This window comes from Hyposmocoma kahamanoa, unplaced genomic scaffold (genome assembly GCF_003589595.1).
Source record: "Hyposmocoma kahamanoa isolate Upper Pololo Valley unplaced genomic scaffold, ASM358959v1 99879, whole genome shotgun sequence".
Classification (NCBI taxonomy): Eukaryota; Metazoa; Arthropoda; class Insecta; order Lepidoptera; family Cosmopterigidae; genus Hyposmocoma; species Hyposmocoma kahamanoa.
Window position 1 is genome coordinate 7,218,387 of NW_020656077.1, and position 17,741 is coordinate 7,236,127.

A 17,741-nucleotide genomic window follows, 5' to 3' on the forward strand; every position below is an offset into this window, starting at 1 on the left:
ATAATAGTGTTACCTTGAATGCACTAAATATGTTTGAGAATTATGTTTCAAGGTATTTATTTGATTGCTTTGCTCACAAAATCATCATATCATCATCATCAAACCATTTATACGTTCCACTGCTGAGCACGGGTCTCCTCTCAGGCGAGGGTTTAAGGCTTTAACCCGCTACATCGGTCCAATGCGGGTTGGGGACTTTGCACATTTGCCGAGGGTGCGAACCTTCTTCGACGTGCAGGAAAGGCGCTTAATAAAAGAAAAAAATCCTTCTATATAATGCTAAAAAACCAAGCGTAGAACATTACGCGATTAGCCAGTTTCAACGCGTAAAAATACAATAATGAATTGAAAACGTTCTCGCCACATATAGTCGGTGAAATAAAAAATATATCATGAGAAGCTGTAAAATATGTTTCTCAAGTATCCTCCTGGAGTTTTCTTAATGAAACACTTGAAATATTCCTTCATAAATTTATTTTATCCAAGTGCTTCTCAGAGAGGGCCATTAACACTTGCTTATGCTCATTATTAAAAGCGTTGAAGTTATAAAATCTGTTAATTACTGGTTACCAAGAATAACCCACCCAGCTACTGCGTAACCAGTTATTTCGCAATATAATTAAGTGGCATGCTTGACATGCTTTTCTAATCCCACTAGGGATTAATACATACATTATTACAATATTAAAAACAATTCTGAAGGTGACAGGTAAAGGGATTTTATTAAATCCATACGGATTTTTTTAGATGCATAATATTTCGTAATATTACAGTTTCCTAATAAGAGTAATAATAATATGATCCACGCAATCAAATGCCTTTGAGTTATCACAGAAAACCCCAGTAGCGTTCTGGGACCTTTCCCAAGCATCAAAGGTATATCTTAGTAGTGCTAATCCCGCATCGCTAGTCGATGTACCACTAGTAAACCCATACATATGATTCCTACCGAAAAACGACAATAGTTGAGTCAACATAACCTTTACCTTTTCGAATATTTTACTTAAAGCTGGTAGAATTGATACGGGCCTATAGTTACTAGGATCAACTTTCCTACCGCTTTTGAATAAAGGCATAACCTTACTGTATTTCATCAAATCGGGAAAAATAACTTCGTCAACGCACCTATTGAATGTATCAGTTAAATGTCTATAACTTTAGCCGATATGACCCAGAGATCTTCAGTTTTTTTAAAATTTAAAAGCTCTAATGCTGTATTTTCAATTATTAACATGATGGAAATTAAATACACTGCCACAAACTTTAACATTTTTCTTTAGGAGATCAATAGCAAGAGATGGAGAGGAATTTAATGATTTTTTCCACAAACAAGACAACCCTCGACACGTGGCCAGTGACATAAACATGGGAGTTATAAAACACGTGACTGCGTACAGTGGAATTGGGGGGAAGAACAGCGTAGCGCGTATAACCGAGTTAAGCGCGAGCTGGCTTTGGAGCGCGCGCTGGCGCACTTCGAACGCCGGTTAGCCGTAGTCACGGGGCCAGCCGGCCTAGGTACTGTAGACTAGGCAGTATGAGTAGAAATACTGGCTGAATGAATATTGGTTTATGTTTGGAATTGTATTAAGAAATAATAGGGAAAAAGGAAGAATATCTTAGTTGTTCCAGAATAAGCTTCCATAAGTTAAGACGTAAATAAATATCTATTCATGGAAATAGCACAGTTTTATATTTAAAAAGTGCCTCTACAAAAACGTGGAAATGCCGATTTGGAAAAATTTTATATGATTTTATGGAAAATCACCGAAGAAAGGAAGAAGAAACATATGAGGTCGTAATTTTTAATAAAAATATGCGTTGTAAGTTTTCTGGCTTAGACGACTTTGACGAATTTGTTAATGAGTTTGAGGCGACCAACGTAATTAATAACTGGTCATATGTGCAAAAGACGTACATGATAGCATTGTATCTGGAAGATCCAGCTCTTCAGTGGTACAAAACCCATTTTTCCTCACACGCGACGTATGATATCGTTGCAGAGAAATTAAAAAAGCAGTTCCCCTTACAAGTAGATTACGCCCAAGAGTTCTACTATAGACGGTTGATGCCTAATGAGTCGCTCTTACGTTATTTTTATCTGGATAACTTGACGACAAAAGCAAAGATACAGGATGATGTGAAGTTTATTAGACATTACCTACAGTCTTTAGCCCCCAAATATCAATGGGTGCTTGCTTGCAAGTTGTTCGTGTTGAAAGACGAGTTGAGAAAAACGATTATACAGATGGAGGATGTATTTAATCGAGAATCAAACTTAGAACAGCAGAGTATAGAGTTACCGGTATGTATTTCGAAAGAACACTCTCAATGTTGGCAAGCACAAGGAGATCCGTCACCGGTTGGTCTACCCATCTCTGCTTATTCAGATTATCAAACGCCACAAACTCCGGTCACGGCCGTTGTTCCATTTAAGATGCAGCGGAATACGCCACGCGAAAGGTACAATTTGAAACCTCGGCAAGTGTATTCGCAAGCACAAGGAAGTGGTTCTTCAACAGGATACCCCCAACGTTGATTTTATTAAGGCGCTTCAAGGCAGTCGATTTTTTCAATAATTTCTCAATTTTTTGCAGATAAATTACATCAGCAGACTGAAAAAACGCCGAATTTTTCATTGCGTGCTGTGGGCGGTACGCCAATAAAAGTGCAAGCGTCCACCAAAGTATTCTTGACAATCAATGAAATAAATATCCATCAAAGTTGCTGGTTGAGCAAGGTGATGAGGAATTTCTTACCCTTGGCCAGGATATTTTAAAAGGATATAATTTCGAGTTGTCAAAAATTTATGTAATTGACAATGAAATTTCTTTCCAGTCCATGACAGATGTCGTGTCAAAGAAAGAAAATTTTTCCATCGGGCCGGTATCAAAAAGTTCTGATAACTTATCGGTAAAGAGGTCGGAATACCTATAACATACAGGCATATATTCTGCTCATTTGCCGGAAATAAAGAAAAAAGTTGACGTGATTGGCATGAGTCGTCAAGTGCGTCAAAAGCGTTATAAAAATGAAAATGTTTTGCCGATAATGCAACGTAATTTGTATAAAAATATTTTTAAACGTGTTTGTGTGAATGTTTCGGAGAATTTGCAAGGTAAGGTTGTGAAACGAGCAGCCTAGGTCGATTCGCGTAAGGAACAGATAGAAAGAGCGCGATCGGAATAGGAGCGGAATTATGATAAGAAAGATAGTGTTGCTTTGTTGTCCAGGAGACATGGTAATATGAGAAAGTTTAGGTCAGCCAGACCTACTCCTAGTCTGATAGGTAGGATTTCCGGTAGGCAGGATCTGGTGCATGTAAATAGAATGAAAAAGTTCTTCAGTAGATAGTTTAACGTTTTTCTATTTTTAAAGGCGGAGGTTATTCATATTTATTTGTCAAATGTTTGTTGATCTTTTGTGTTTATTTTTCATATGGAGTGAACTATGGGGCCGTGATGACAATGTAAAGAATGGCCGTTTTTTCCGGCGAATGCAAACTTAGAAGAACAGGAGGAGATGCTTACTAGGATGAATATGACTTATTTTATTTTTTGGTTTCATGAATATATTAACCAATGTACACATGATCAACAACTACACATAGTTGTTGATCCATCCTCCAGATTAACAACTGTCTGCATTCAAGGGAAAATATATTTGTTTAATTGTGAGTCTTTAATATCACCATATCATATTTTTGTTGTTGTTAGGATAATTTGGATTTTTTTTAAGTGTTCTAAGAAAGTAAGAAAATCTGATGGAACGTGAATAGCTGCAGGATGAGGACCAAGGCAGCTGGGAACTCAATATTCATGTTCCCCAGCGAACACACGATGGGGTGCTCAAGGCTGTGTTGTCGTGGTAACAGCGTGCACGATAAGATTGTTTATTATTGTGTTTAAAGAGTTTTAGTAGCATTCAGCCTAGCTAGGATTATAGCTGAAATAAAGAGTTAGGGTTTTATAGCTAGGGTTTAGCTAGGATACCTAAATAGCTAGGATAGCTAATGAGTGAATATATTTGGATTATATGATTAGGGAGTGATCAGTCTATCCTTTTAGATAGGTTTTTGGCAAATTAAAGGTACAGCCTCCACGGTGGTTTTGTTTGTTGGTAAGGTAATAGCTTCCGAGCAGTGTGTGGCTAGCCTATAGTAAAAGCTGATTACATATGTAACTTGCCTGTCATAGGTAAGGCACCTTACCTTTAGTTGTGCGGATGTAACAAAAAAAAAGTATGTAAACTAGGCACTATGAGTAGAAATACTGACTGAATAAATACAGGTTTGTGTTTGGAATTGTATTAAAAAATAAGATGAAAAAAGAAGAATATCTTAGTTGTTCTATAATAAGCTTCCATCAATTAAGATCAAGAGAACACTCAAAGTATAACACAATACAGGTTGACGGATCAACACATTTGCTTGCTCCAGGGCATTACTCTTGCCCCAGAACGACGTACAGGAATACTCCGCAGTTTAGGGCCACTCACACAAGCACTATTGTTAGTGATGGAGGACAAATACTACGATAAGCTGAAATCCGCATTATCACATAGCCTCCAGATGTTACCAATGAGCAATGAAATAATTACAGCGTTGAAAGAGGCGAATCATCCTGGAAGTGTTTCTGGGGTCTTAGTTGGTGATATCCTAACATTGACTACGGCACGGTTCACTCAAAAGATCTATTTCCCGCTTTTATTATTGTAGTCTAGGCTCTTCTCTATGAGTAGAATCACTGGCTGAATGAATAGTTTTGTAATTAGAATGTTTTGAAAAATGAAGTAAAGAAAAGAATAGAGCATCTTAAGAGATCGAAATGTAACCCTATACACTATAAGCATGTAAAAAAGTGCAATAAAGTAAATTTTGAAGATTATTCCAGTTTATATTCATAATAGTACCTCTCGCTACGCAACCCAAGCTACGCCTCAGTTACAAGTGGTGGAGGCACGAATTCCAATGTGAAAATCTCTATATTTTATTCTTAAAATATCTCTGAGGCAAGAGAAGAGATATAATATAATTAAGCCTACTAAAAGAGAAGCAAGCCCACAAGGAAAAGGAAAGCGGACATAAGATCGTAATATATATTTTTGTTTTTTATTAGAAAATCGTTGTTGTGTGCTTGTGCGCTTCGTAGTAGATACCGGTAAAGTAAAAAAAAAGACTACAATGAATCATACACCGGCACAGAAATTTTCGGGCCCTCATGATGTGGAAGAATTTCTGGGCCAGTTTGAAGCGATTAGTGTGATAAACAACTGGTCGGATGGGCAAAAAAGATACGTAATTGCGACGTATCTGGAAGGGCCAGCCTTACAATGGTATAAAGCCCATTTTTCTTCATATGTCACATATGATACCATAGCACAAAAGTTGAAAGAGCAGTTCCCCTCGCAGGTCGATTATGCTCAAGAATTTTACTACAGCCGACAGAGGCGTAATGAGCCGCTTGTAGAATATTTTTATAATCTGGATAGTTTGGCGACAAAGGCTAAGATTGAGGACGATGTGAAATTTGTAAAACATTTCCTCAAATCTTTAGCTCCCAACTATCAGTGGGTGCTTGCCAGCAGGTTGTTCGCGTCTAAAGACGAATTAAGAAAAACGATTATACAGATGGAAGATGTATTTAATCGTCATTCAAACTTGGAACAACAGAACATCGACTTACCAGTGTGTATTTCAAAAGAATATCCTTACTCTTGGCAAGCACAGGGGGATCCTTCACCCGTTGGTGGATCCATCACTGCTTATGCGGAATATCAAACACCGCAAATTCTGGTTACAGATTGAAAAAACGTCGAATTTTCCTTTGCGTACTGTTGGTGGAACGCAAATAATTGTACAAGCGTCCACCAATGTTTCGTTGGTAATACAAGGAAATAAATAACAATCAAAGCTGCTTGTTGTAGATTATGGTGATGAGCTCCTTATTTTGGGACAGGACTTCCTTACGGTAAATAGCGCGGTAATTGATTTTGCAGCCTCGAAGATAACCTTAAAAAGAAATGTTGAAATTCCTTTCAATTCTGTCTCTGATGTCCTGTCAAGGAGAAAGAATTGTTGTTCTATTGAGCCAGTTTCGAAAAGTCAAAAACTTTTCATTAAACAAATCTGAATATTTATATTTCGTTAATTTATTAGATACGAATGGTGACCACATGTTTAATGTTTCAAGTATAAAAAAAATAGAATTTAATATTGATAATTCATTACAGGAGAAAAGGCACGATGAACTGAATCAATTATTACTACAATCCGTGATACATTCTCTTTTGCGCCAGGCGAATTAGGGTGTGTTATAATCACTCGTTAGTTGAAATCAATACTTCTGATGAGGAACCGGTGCATAAAATATCGTGTCTCCCCTAAACAGAGACAAATTATTGAGGAACAGATAGAGGAAATGTTAAAATACGGGATAATTCAGGAATCAAAACGTCCATATGCTTCACCACAGAAGGGCCGCCGAGAATTTGCATTGATTATAGGGCCTTGAATAAAAAAATTAAAAACGATTCATACCCTATTCTGAGAGTAGATGATTTATTAAGTTGTTTACAGGGTGCAAAGTATTTTGCAGATTTATATATGAACTCTGGGTATTGGCAGTTAGGTTTAGGAAAAAAGAAGGAAAAACTGCCTTTGTTACACATACTGGGCTTTGGCTTGGAAACAAGTCAAGCGGTGTTTCAAAGGGCAATGGATAAGGTATTGGCAGGAATGAAGTATCGTAATGTGATAGTTTATGTTGATAATATATTGGTAGCAAGTACGTTTGAAGAATTAAAAAAGGCATTAAAGGAGGTTTTGATTCGATTGCGAAATGCGCATTTGACTTTAAAACCATCTAAGTGTCGTTTCGGTTTTCAGAAGGTGACTGTTCTGGGACACGAAGTGTCGGCCGAGGGAATGGGACCGGATAGTAAGAAAGTTGCGGCGATGAAGGAGATAAATCCTCCATGTAGTCTAAAGGAAGTGAGAGCGGTTTTAGGATTGTTCTCTTATTATCGAAAGTTTATTGATATATTTGCTAGATTGGCGCTTCCCATCACGAATTTGACGAAAAAGGACAAGGCGTTTGTTTGGACAAATGAAGCGCAGGAGGCATTTGAGGTGTTAAAAGATCTTGTAAAGCATTTTAAGACATTTCTCGTCGGATAGTGAACAGATGACGCGGCTATATGTAGACAGCAGTGGTTATGCAATTGGGAGTTGTTTAGTGCAGGGAATAAGAGAGATGAAACCTATAGCTTATGCCTCGAGGAAGTTAAGTGAAGCGGGAAAGAAATATTCGGTTACGGAGAAGGAATGCTTAGCACTTATATGGGCGTTGAATTATTTTAAAAGTTATTTATGAAGACTTCGTTTTCAGGTAGTTACAGATCATCGGGCACTTATATGGTTAAAAAGCAAGAGAGATATGAGTGGGAGATTAGCCAGATGGGCATTGTCGATTCAAGGTTGGGATTTCGATATTGTTTATTGTAAGGGTAAAGATAATGTTGTTGCAGATTTCTTGAGTAGGAATCCGTTGCTGGAGGATGTAGAGTCGAAGGTGGAACGGGTACCGGAGCAGAGGGACGAGTTAAAGTTATATGTTTTGCGTGCGAATGATGTCCAGAATAAACAAGAGGCGGATGGATTTTGTAGAAATATTATTAATTGCATTCGTTCAGGTGTTGGAGATAATTATCGAGGCTTCTTTTTACAGAACGGAATCCTTTATAAGAAGTGTCGTTTGAATCAAAATAAAGTTGATTTAGTGGTCGTTCCGTCGGAATTGTTTTCGGAATGTGTGAAGGAACTGCATGATAGTGCTTGGACGGGCGAACATTTTGGTTTGTTTAAAACTTTTTCAAGATTTAGACAGAGGTATTTCATGGTGAATTCTGAAAAAAAGATTGAATCGTATGTCAAGAGTTGTCAGTTGTGTTAGGAGCGTAACATAAATAAAACGATTGCACCATTGATTTCTATTCCCGTAAATGGTATTTTCGAGCGCGTGGGAATTGATATTTTAGGGCCATTTAATCGTTCGGATAAAGGTAATAGACATACAATTGTGAGTATAGAATATGTGTCGAAATATGTGGTGTGCAGGGCCGTAACTAGGGTGACAGCAGAAACAATATGTGATTTTTTGGTGTCGGAGATATTTTGTAGGTACGGCGGAGTAAAGGTTTAAGCGATAGAGGATCGGTGTTTACTTCTCATTTGGTAGAGGAGACAGCGCGGGATTTTGGTGCGGTTATGGTGCATACTACGCCATTCAATGCGAAGTGCAATGGTTTGTGTGAGAGATTTAATAGGACGCTTTTAAAATATATAGGAGGCGAACAAAGGAATTGTGTTTTGCTTACAATTCTAGTAAACATAGCAGTACCGGGGTGTCACCATTTATGATTTTGTTCGGTAGAGAATCCTTATGTGCGTCAGATATAGAATTGGGGATTAACTATGTCAATGTTGCGGAGAGCTTGCAAGATAAGATTGCAAAATAAGCAGCGTTGATCGATGTTGTTAAGGAACGAAAAGATCTAATAATCTAGGAATATAGGAAGTTTTTAGTAGTGATGTTTAGCAATTTTGTTAGGATCATTCAGCCAGGCTAGAGTCGCTGAAATTAAGTATTAGGATTTAGTCAGGTTCCCTAATTAGCTAGGATAGCGAGTAATTATATTTTTGATTTGTTTGGTTAGGATGTGGTTATGGTCTGTTTTTTTTAGACAGGTTTTTGGCAGACTAAAGCCATAGCCTCCTCGGTGGTTTACTTGTTGGTAAGATAATAGCTTCCGAGCAGTGTGTGGCTAGCCTATAGTAAAGGCTGATCACTGATGTATATCATAGGTAGAGCACCAGCTAGGGATATTCACCCCTTCAGCTGTGAGGAAGAGGGATGTAGTCTAGGCTATGAGTAGAATCACCGGCTAAATGAATAGTTTTGTAATTAGAATGTTTTGAAAAATGAAGTAAGGAAAAGAATAGAGCATCTTGAGAGATCGAAATGTAACCCAACACTATAAGCATGTAAAAAAGTGCAATAAAGTAAATTTTGAAGATTATTCCAGTTTATATTCATAAAAGTACCTCTCGCTACGCAACCCAAGCTACGCCTCAGTTACATTATGTAGGACGCTATGGAAACATAAGGAGAGCACTCAGTGGAGCTTTTCAGGGGCAGCAGTCATCAAATTTTATACAGACTGCGTCATAAAATCAAAATTGACATTCAAAATGAGGAGTGGTTCTGATGCATTCAAGACTGCTGAAGTAGTTTTCAATAGCATGTTTGGCACCTATCTTGAGAATTTAAATGTTCTGGAGCAAATTACAAATAAGTCTAAATGGCATACAAGGAAGGAACTCAACAGCGTTTTTACAAAGCGATCTGCTCAACAGAGCTTAAGGTTTTCACCCATGATTTTTAGAGCAGTGTCTAAAATGGCACAGGCATTATTAACCATCATTTTTAGAGCAGTGTCTAAAATGGCACAGGCATTATTAACCAAGTCTCTTGGTAACATTGACCCAATGGCAGTTTCAAGGCCATCATTCACATGATTTAGGAGGAGGCATTTTACACAAGAGTTCCTCACATACATGACAACAGGCAAGAGTGCCATCAATTTTTCAAGTGAACTAACACAATTACAATATGCACTGAAGAAATTAAAAGATGAATTGATGAGTGAGAAAGAAAAATTGAGGGATACAGGAACCAGTATGTGAGAGGTACCGGGATCGATACCCGGCGCCTCCACCATTTGTAAACTAGGACGTACCTCGTGTTGCGTAGCGAGAGTTACTTTTATAAATTTAAACTGGGATAATCATCTTAACTTGGTTTATTGTATTCTTTCACATATTTTCTGCCTTGGGTTACATTACGAACTATCAAGATGTTTTATTCTTTCTTATTTCATTTTTCAAACACATTCTAAATACAAAACTATATTCACTCAGCCGGTGATTCTACTCATAGAGCCTAGACTACAGTACACAGTACAGTAAAACGATATATAGGGCGCACTATAAGTTTCCGGAACTTGCCACTTCCATAAACAATATTTAAAAAGTAATTACAACATTTGAAAATAGAACTCTTTGGCTATAGAATACAGCTTGGTTCATCGCACTGTCACTTGCTTTTACATTGTGACGTCATTTTAGAAGTTGGTTGTCTACATGATCATGGATTTAACTCGTGAAAATTTTCGTAGTATGATTTTCTAAGACTAAGTGTAATTTAAGAGCTCAGCGGAGCTTCGCTCGGCTTCAAACTGCTTTTGGCAATGAAGCACCATGCAAGGCGACTACTTTTGGTTAATTTGCAGAATTCAAACGCGGTCGTGTGAATGAATCTCAGTGACGAATTTCGAGATGGTCGCCCGTCCACTGCTGTGAACAATGTTGTGCACCGTATGATCAAAACAAACAGGCATGTGACATACAATGAGATTCAGGCATCTTTAGGCATAGGCATGAATCAAATACAATCAATGCTACACAAACATTTGGGTGTGAAAAAGCTGTGCTCTCGGTGGATCCCATACAATTTGACTGAGGCTCAAAAAACGGATCGCGTCACTTGGTGCAATGCCATGCTTACCATTCAATGAAGGGGCGTCAAATTTGGTGTGGAACATAGTAACAGGTGACGAAACATGGATTTATAGTTACGAACCTAAAACAAACCAAGGAGCACGCCTTATAAGCCTTAAAACTGTTATACCTATAAACAGTGTTAATATGGTATAGATTTAGAGAATAGTTCTCTATAAATGGTTTTAGAAAAAAGAAATTGTTTTTATAGACTTATATCCCTCAAGTCAAAATTTTAACACCTTAATACCAAACATCTTAATTAAGTGTAATCTCTCTTAAGATTCACTCTTATAGTCCTTATTTTAAGTTCATCTGTAGAACCATTGATTATGTTTAGTATAATTGTTCTAAACACATCCAGTAAAGTCTATCTGTACTTTAAAAACTAGGGTTCTTAAGTTTATTCTAGATACATTTAATTTATAGACATTCTGTAGTGTTTGTACTTATTGACAAACACGTTATAGCGTCTTCAGTAGTTTTTTTTTAATACTACAATTAGGGTTTTTACTCTATTGGACGTTGTAAGAGTTCATGCAAAATGGATAAAGTAAAAAAAGATCTGGTGGAGGTGGTGAACCTTGGATATTAAGTCACATCATTCGATACAATCAGCGTTGCCAATGCCAATTGTTCAAAATCCCCAAAAATCACGGTTAAAATCCCCAAATGTGAGGAGAGCAAAGTTCATATTCCTCACAAATTCCCCACATCTCGAGTTTTTATTATTTATTAGAAATACATCGCTTAAAAATATAATAAAGAATTAAGAAACACAAAATGTAATAATCTATTACGTTTGCTGTGAATGTAAACAGAATGTAAAATGTAAAACTAATTATAAAATTAGATGACCTTAAATCGTTTATTTATTTTAATTAGATTCAACATTAATCTGTAATCAGTCTTTGAAAAAAAATATTTTACTTTTCCTTACAAAATTAAGTAAATTGATTATTTGTTGTGCATTTGGTGACACTATGTTAATAGTTGTGGTGTGGAAGTACCAACTGCTCGGCTTTGTTTATCATTAACTGATTTCGTTTTGCTTCATACCGGGGACCGACCGGCCTAAGCGAGAGAAAGAATCGTGAACACACGCACCGACTAGTAATTTTACAATTCAGAACCAAGTGCTCTAATAATATTTCTACTTAAGCTGCTTGTTAATAATAAGAGGGATGTGCGATGTTGAAAAACACGTCGATATAGTCCATCACATCACATCAGCGTATCTAATAATAACGATCAAACTGGCGATGCATCAGCAATTGATAGATTAAACAAAATGATAAAATGTTAGAATCCCCACATTTTCCTCACATAGTGCCAATCCTCACAAAATCCCCAATCTAGTTGAAATTCTCCACAATTTGGGGAAAGCCCCACAAATTGGCAACGCTAGATACAATAGTCGAAATCCGCGCGCGAGCCGGTCATGGCCGGTCATGGCCGGTCATGTTTGTTGACAAATAAGTGATAAAAACAATTGAAAAGAATTACTAAGAAAACTATCTTAGACTATAAATTATCTAACAACTGTCTACATTCTACAAATGGTCGTGTAGCATTCTAGAAGGGTTACTTGAGAAAAAAGATAAGAATCACTCTTAACACTACCTACAGATAGTTTCTCAAATCACTCTTGTGATCTACGAATAAAGTTGTGCCCACTTTTACTTTAAATTATCTTGATACGTAATACAATCAATGTAAATCATGTATCGACCATAATAGTGCTATCACAATCCTCGGAAATAATTTACACAATTATGTAAACACGCTTTCAAATTAGAAAACCAAACGTACTATTCACGGTACTGTCGCTAATGGACAAACCACTACCTCTATCGGTACAATTAAACTTCCTGTTTTATTTAAAAAATCATTCGCTTTAGTAACAGCACATGTTATACCCAGTATCACCTAACCATTAATATTAGGGGTTAAAGTATGAAATTGCCGTTTTATTGCAATAGGTTCTTTGAATTTTCATAGAATCTTCATGGTTTGAGGTTTTCGAATGAAACTTTTTTCAAATGGTTTCTGTGATTTTTTTTTTTAAATTTGAAACATTTGAATATCGACTTTCAATTGTTTTTGTTATTCAATTTAGACAAGAAAGATGGATACTGCGAAAATTCGAGTGATTTTTGAATACGAGTTCCGACGCGGAACTAACGCGGCAGAAACAGCCCGCAATATCAATGCTGCGTTTGGAGAGGGGTCTACTAATGAACGCACCGTGCGATTTTGGTTTAAACGCTTTCGTGATGGAAATTTCGACTTAAAGAACGAGCCACGAGGAAGACCGCCCACACAGGTGAATAACGATGAATTAAGAGAGATAGTGGAAGCCGATCCTAGTCAAACTACCCAGGAATTAGCGGCATGGTTTAACGTTACCTTACCCACAATATTGACTCACTTGCGTCAAATCAATAAAATAAAAAAATACGAAAAATGGGTGCCTCATGATTTGACTGATCTGCAGAAAGAAACGCGTGTTGAAACTTGTGTTGCCTTGTTGAACCGGTACAGAAATGAAGGAATATTGGATCGAATTGTAACATGTGATGAAAAGTGGATTCTTTATGATAACCGGAAAAGAAAAATGCAATGGCTGACCCCAGGTCAAATGCCACAACAGTGTCCTATAGCAAAACTTACCAATAAAAAGGTAATGGTAACTGTTTGGTGGTCTCAGCATGGTGTTATTCACTATAGTTTTCTCCGATCTGGTCAAGCAATAACGGCAGATGTCTATTGTGCCGAACTCCGAACCATGTTGACAAAACTAGCAGTAAAACAGCCCCGACTCATGAATCGATCTTCACCATTATTGCTCCACGACAACGCGAGACCTCACACAGCACGAGAAACCATTTTGACCCTTCAGGAACTGCAGTTAGAAACCATTCGTCATCCTCCGTATTCACCAGACCTTGCTCCAACGGACTACCATTTTTTTCGTGATTTGGACTGGAACTGGAATTATCTAAGCTACGTGACAAGAAGTTTTCTTCCCAGGAGGCAGTACAAAATGCTTTCACACAGTTTGTGCAGTCTAGATCGTCGGAGTTCTATCGCAAAGGCATTAATAACCTTCCCATTAGATGGCAGCAATGTATAGATAATAATGGCAACTATTTTGATTAAATAAATTTGTTAAAAATTTAAAAAATAAACAATTTAGATTTTCAGTACAAATCGGCAATTACATACTTTAACCCCTATTATTAGGTATAAACTTTTGGAAAACATTTAACTAACACTCGACATTCTTTCCAAAGTAATATTTCATAAAAATTCCTGATCAACACTAACGACCCTCACCTTCTTACTTATAAATATCTTACAAATTCCCAACAAATCACCGCCGACGTTATTATACAAAATTTTAGGAATATCTCCACCGAAATCCTCCCTTTAGGACACATTTACTTGAACATCAAATTGATATTGCTGACTATGCTCCCAACCGCCAACATCCCCGGAAAAACAAACAGCTCTCCGCATTGAAGTGGACACAATGTTAAGAACTAGATGTCATGGATCCATGTGAAAGTCCATGGCTTAATCCTGTTATAATCACACCTTAAAGACTCAAAATTTCTCTTTTCCATCGATATTGCAAAAGCATTTTGGTAAATTCCCCTTCGCGAAGAAGACAGACCCAAAACTGTATTTCATGTACCTGGCCTTGGCGCCTATTAGTAATTCAAAGTCATGCCATTCCATTCGGTTTAACCAATGCGTATTTGGTTTTTGCTGTATCTGTCGAATAAGCAAACAGTGTGATGTGCTACCTTTACAATGAACTCTTTGGGCTCGCGGTTCATTTTGGCAAAGTTCCAAGTGCCGGTCTTTGCTTCCGAAGCACTTAATTTATGTAACGAAACACCGGAAAATTGTCTTCATTTGAATAACCGATGCAATAAAGTTATGATTTAAATGTAAATTTTCTTAAGTGATGCACTTTGCTCTTAATAATTTAAGCAAACGTTCGAACTTCTAGATATACGCCACGCGTTGAGTAAGGGAACAATATTTACGTCATTGTTTGGAATGGAACAATGCAACGGTCTCCGCACAATGATTATTTAAACTGTAGTTCCAATGTTTCAAAACAAAAGATATGACTGCTAAAGAGAATAATGGAGAGAGAAAATTGTCACATATAATTTCTTTGTGCACTATTTCGTGCTATATATTTAACGAGGGAGTAACTTACACTACACAGAAGGGCAGAAGTAGTAGCCAACCTGATTTCTAGTTTCTTGGTTGTATGATCCTTTTATACTATTTTTAACGTGGAAACGGTGATCATTTTCTAAAAATAATGAGCGTCGTTATCGTATTGGAAGATCACCGAATCGGAAAGCAAATCTTCATGACAGGTGAAATTTTTTCGTAAAAATGTGACATAACTTCTTAAAAATTATGTCACATAATATACGAAAGCTATAACGACATCACGTGAGACTGATTAGATCTATCTAACTTGTGAAAATTGTGTAAAGGGCAATCAATATATAAATATTTATTGCCCTTTACACAATTTTTACAAGTAAGTCAATATATCCAAATTAACCTCCATTATCACTTTCTGTGATTTGTCATAGTCTCTTTATAAAACTGACAATAGTTTTTTACCATTAATCTCGACGAGTTATAAATATAAGTGTATTAAATGTTATTGTCAATATAATTTGTCACCTAGAAAAACTTTCCTAATAAAGCGACAACAATTTATCAACATCTATTTAAGACTCGATAGGGAACATAGGGCGCACAAAAAGTTTCCGGAACTGGCCACTTACATAAATAATATTTAAAAAGTAATTACAACATTTGAAAATGGAACTCTTTGGCTGAAGAATACAGTTTGCTTCATCTGACTGTCACTTGTTTTTACATTGTGGCGTCATTTTAGAAATTGGTTGTCTACATCATCATAACAGGATTTAACTCGTGAAAATTTTCGTAGCACGATTTTCTACGACCTTTAACTGTAATTTAACAGCTCAGCGGAGCTTCGCTCGGCTTATATCCGCTTTTGGCGATGAAGCACCTTGCAAGGCGACTATTTATAGCTGGTTTGCAGAATTCAAAGGCGGTCGTATGAATCTCAGTAACGAATTCTGTGATGGTCGCCCGTCCACTGCAGTTAACAACAAAAACATCGATGCTGTGTGCCGTATGATCAAAACAGATAGGCATGTGACATACCACGACATTTGGGCATCTTTAGGCATAGGCATGAGTCAAATACAATCAATACTTCACAAACATTTGTTTGTGAAAAAGCTGTGCTTTCGATGGATCCCACACAATTTGACTGAGGCTCAAAAAACGGATCGCGTCATTTGGTGCAATACCATGCTTACTAGATTCAACGAAGTGGCGTCAAATGTGGTGTGGCGTATAGTGACAGGTGACGAAACATATATTTATAGTGACGATCCCAAAACAAAGTAGCAATCGAGCGTATGGGTGTTTCGAGATGAGCCGAAACCAACCAAAGTGGCGCGCGTACAAAGTGCCTCTAAGCGGATGATTGCTTCTTTTTTTAATAAATCTGGACACATGGCCTCTGTTGCTTTGGAGAACCGTTGTACCGTGAATAGTGATTGGTACACAACCATTTGTTTGCCGGAAGTTATTGACAAACTCCGTAAAAATAACCGTAAACGCCGTATCATCTTGCACCACTATAATGCCAGTTCTCACACGGCCAGACAGACAAATGAATTTTTGAAGGTGAACAACGTCGACCTTATGAGCCATCCCACGTAAAGTCCCGACCTGGCACCTTGTGACTTATTTCCGAAAATTAAAAACCAGTTACGCGGTCAACGATTTTCATCACCTGAAGAGGCTGTCGAAGTGTATGAAAAATTTGTTTCAGAGATTGTCACAGAGGAGTGGCATAAATGTTTTCAAAATTGGTTCATTCGTATGAAAAAGTGCATTACCGCTAACGGAGTATATTTTGGGAAACAATAAATTCATTTCTGACCATTTATAGTATTTTTTCTTATTAATTCCGGAAACTTATAGTGTACTTCATAATTAATATAATAATAATTAATTATAGTGTACCCCATGTACTTCAGCTAGAATTCAAATTTTTCCCATACGGTCGAGCAACAGGGACACTGGCTAAATTTCGGATTTATTTTACACACGAAATTAAAACTATTTTAAAATTTATATCGTATAGTATACGTGTTCTATTTAGTTCAGTTGATAATAAAAAATCACTATAAAATATACAGCGGTTTTCTTGTAAACTTTCAATCTATTTAGGAATTGTGTTTTCACACCGTATAGTGTCATCAGTGTATATCATGAATTTTACTATATATTTTTGTGTAAATAAGTGATTGATTCAATACTTACACTGTTATGCGGAGTCAACCTAAGCCGTTTGTGTAGACTATTAATAAGCCGTTTGTGTAGACTATTAATAAGTATAAATCTTCAGTAGATTATCTTAACTAATATTATAAATGTCAAAGTAACTACGTTTTCACACCTAAACGTATTGATGAATTTTGGTATAGACATAATGGGACGTAGGAAAAGAACGTAGGCTACTTTTTGACACAAAAATAAATCTTGAAAGGAGGTGAAATAGGGGATGAAAGTTTGCAAAGACCAATAAAACTATGAATATTTGTATAGTACAAGCTACTCGCAGTACTTATTAACGCAGACGTTTGTAGCAGTAGAGTTTTGTGGAAGAGTTCGTCCGGAGAAGTAGCGCCACCTTACCTATTTCTGCCCCCAAGCAGTAACGTGAGCATTATTGTATTCCGATTTTGAAAGTTAAGAGTGCCGGTGAAATCATAGGCTCATGAGGCTTATTGTCGCAGGGCGCAGTGGCAGTGCCTCTCAAATCTTCGTGTTTTAAGCTCTGAGTGGTACTGCAAGTGTAATGGACAAGCGCGCACAATTTGTTCTAAAAAAAGACGTCGCGAGTACCAGTTAGTTACAAATAAGTACCAAACTAAAAACCAAGGGTTTAAATTTACAACGCGGCAGCGCATTCATTTTGCTTAAAGATACTAGGTGGTTTTGTACTTCATGAAAATTGTTACCACAAATCATGAAG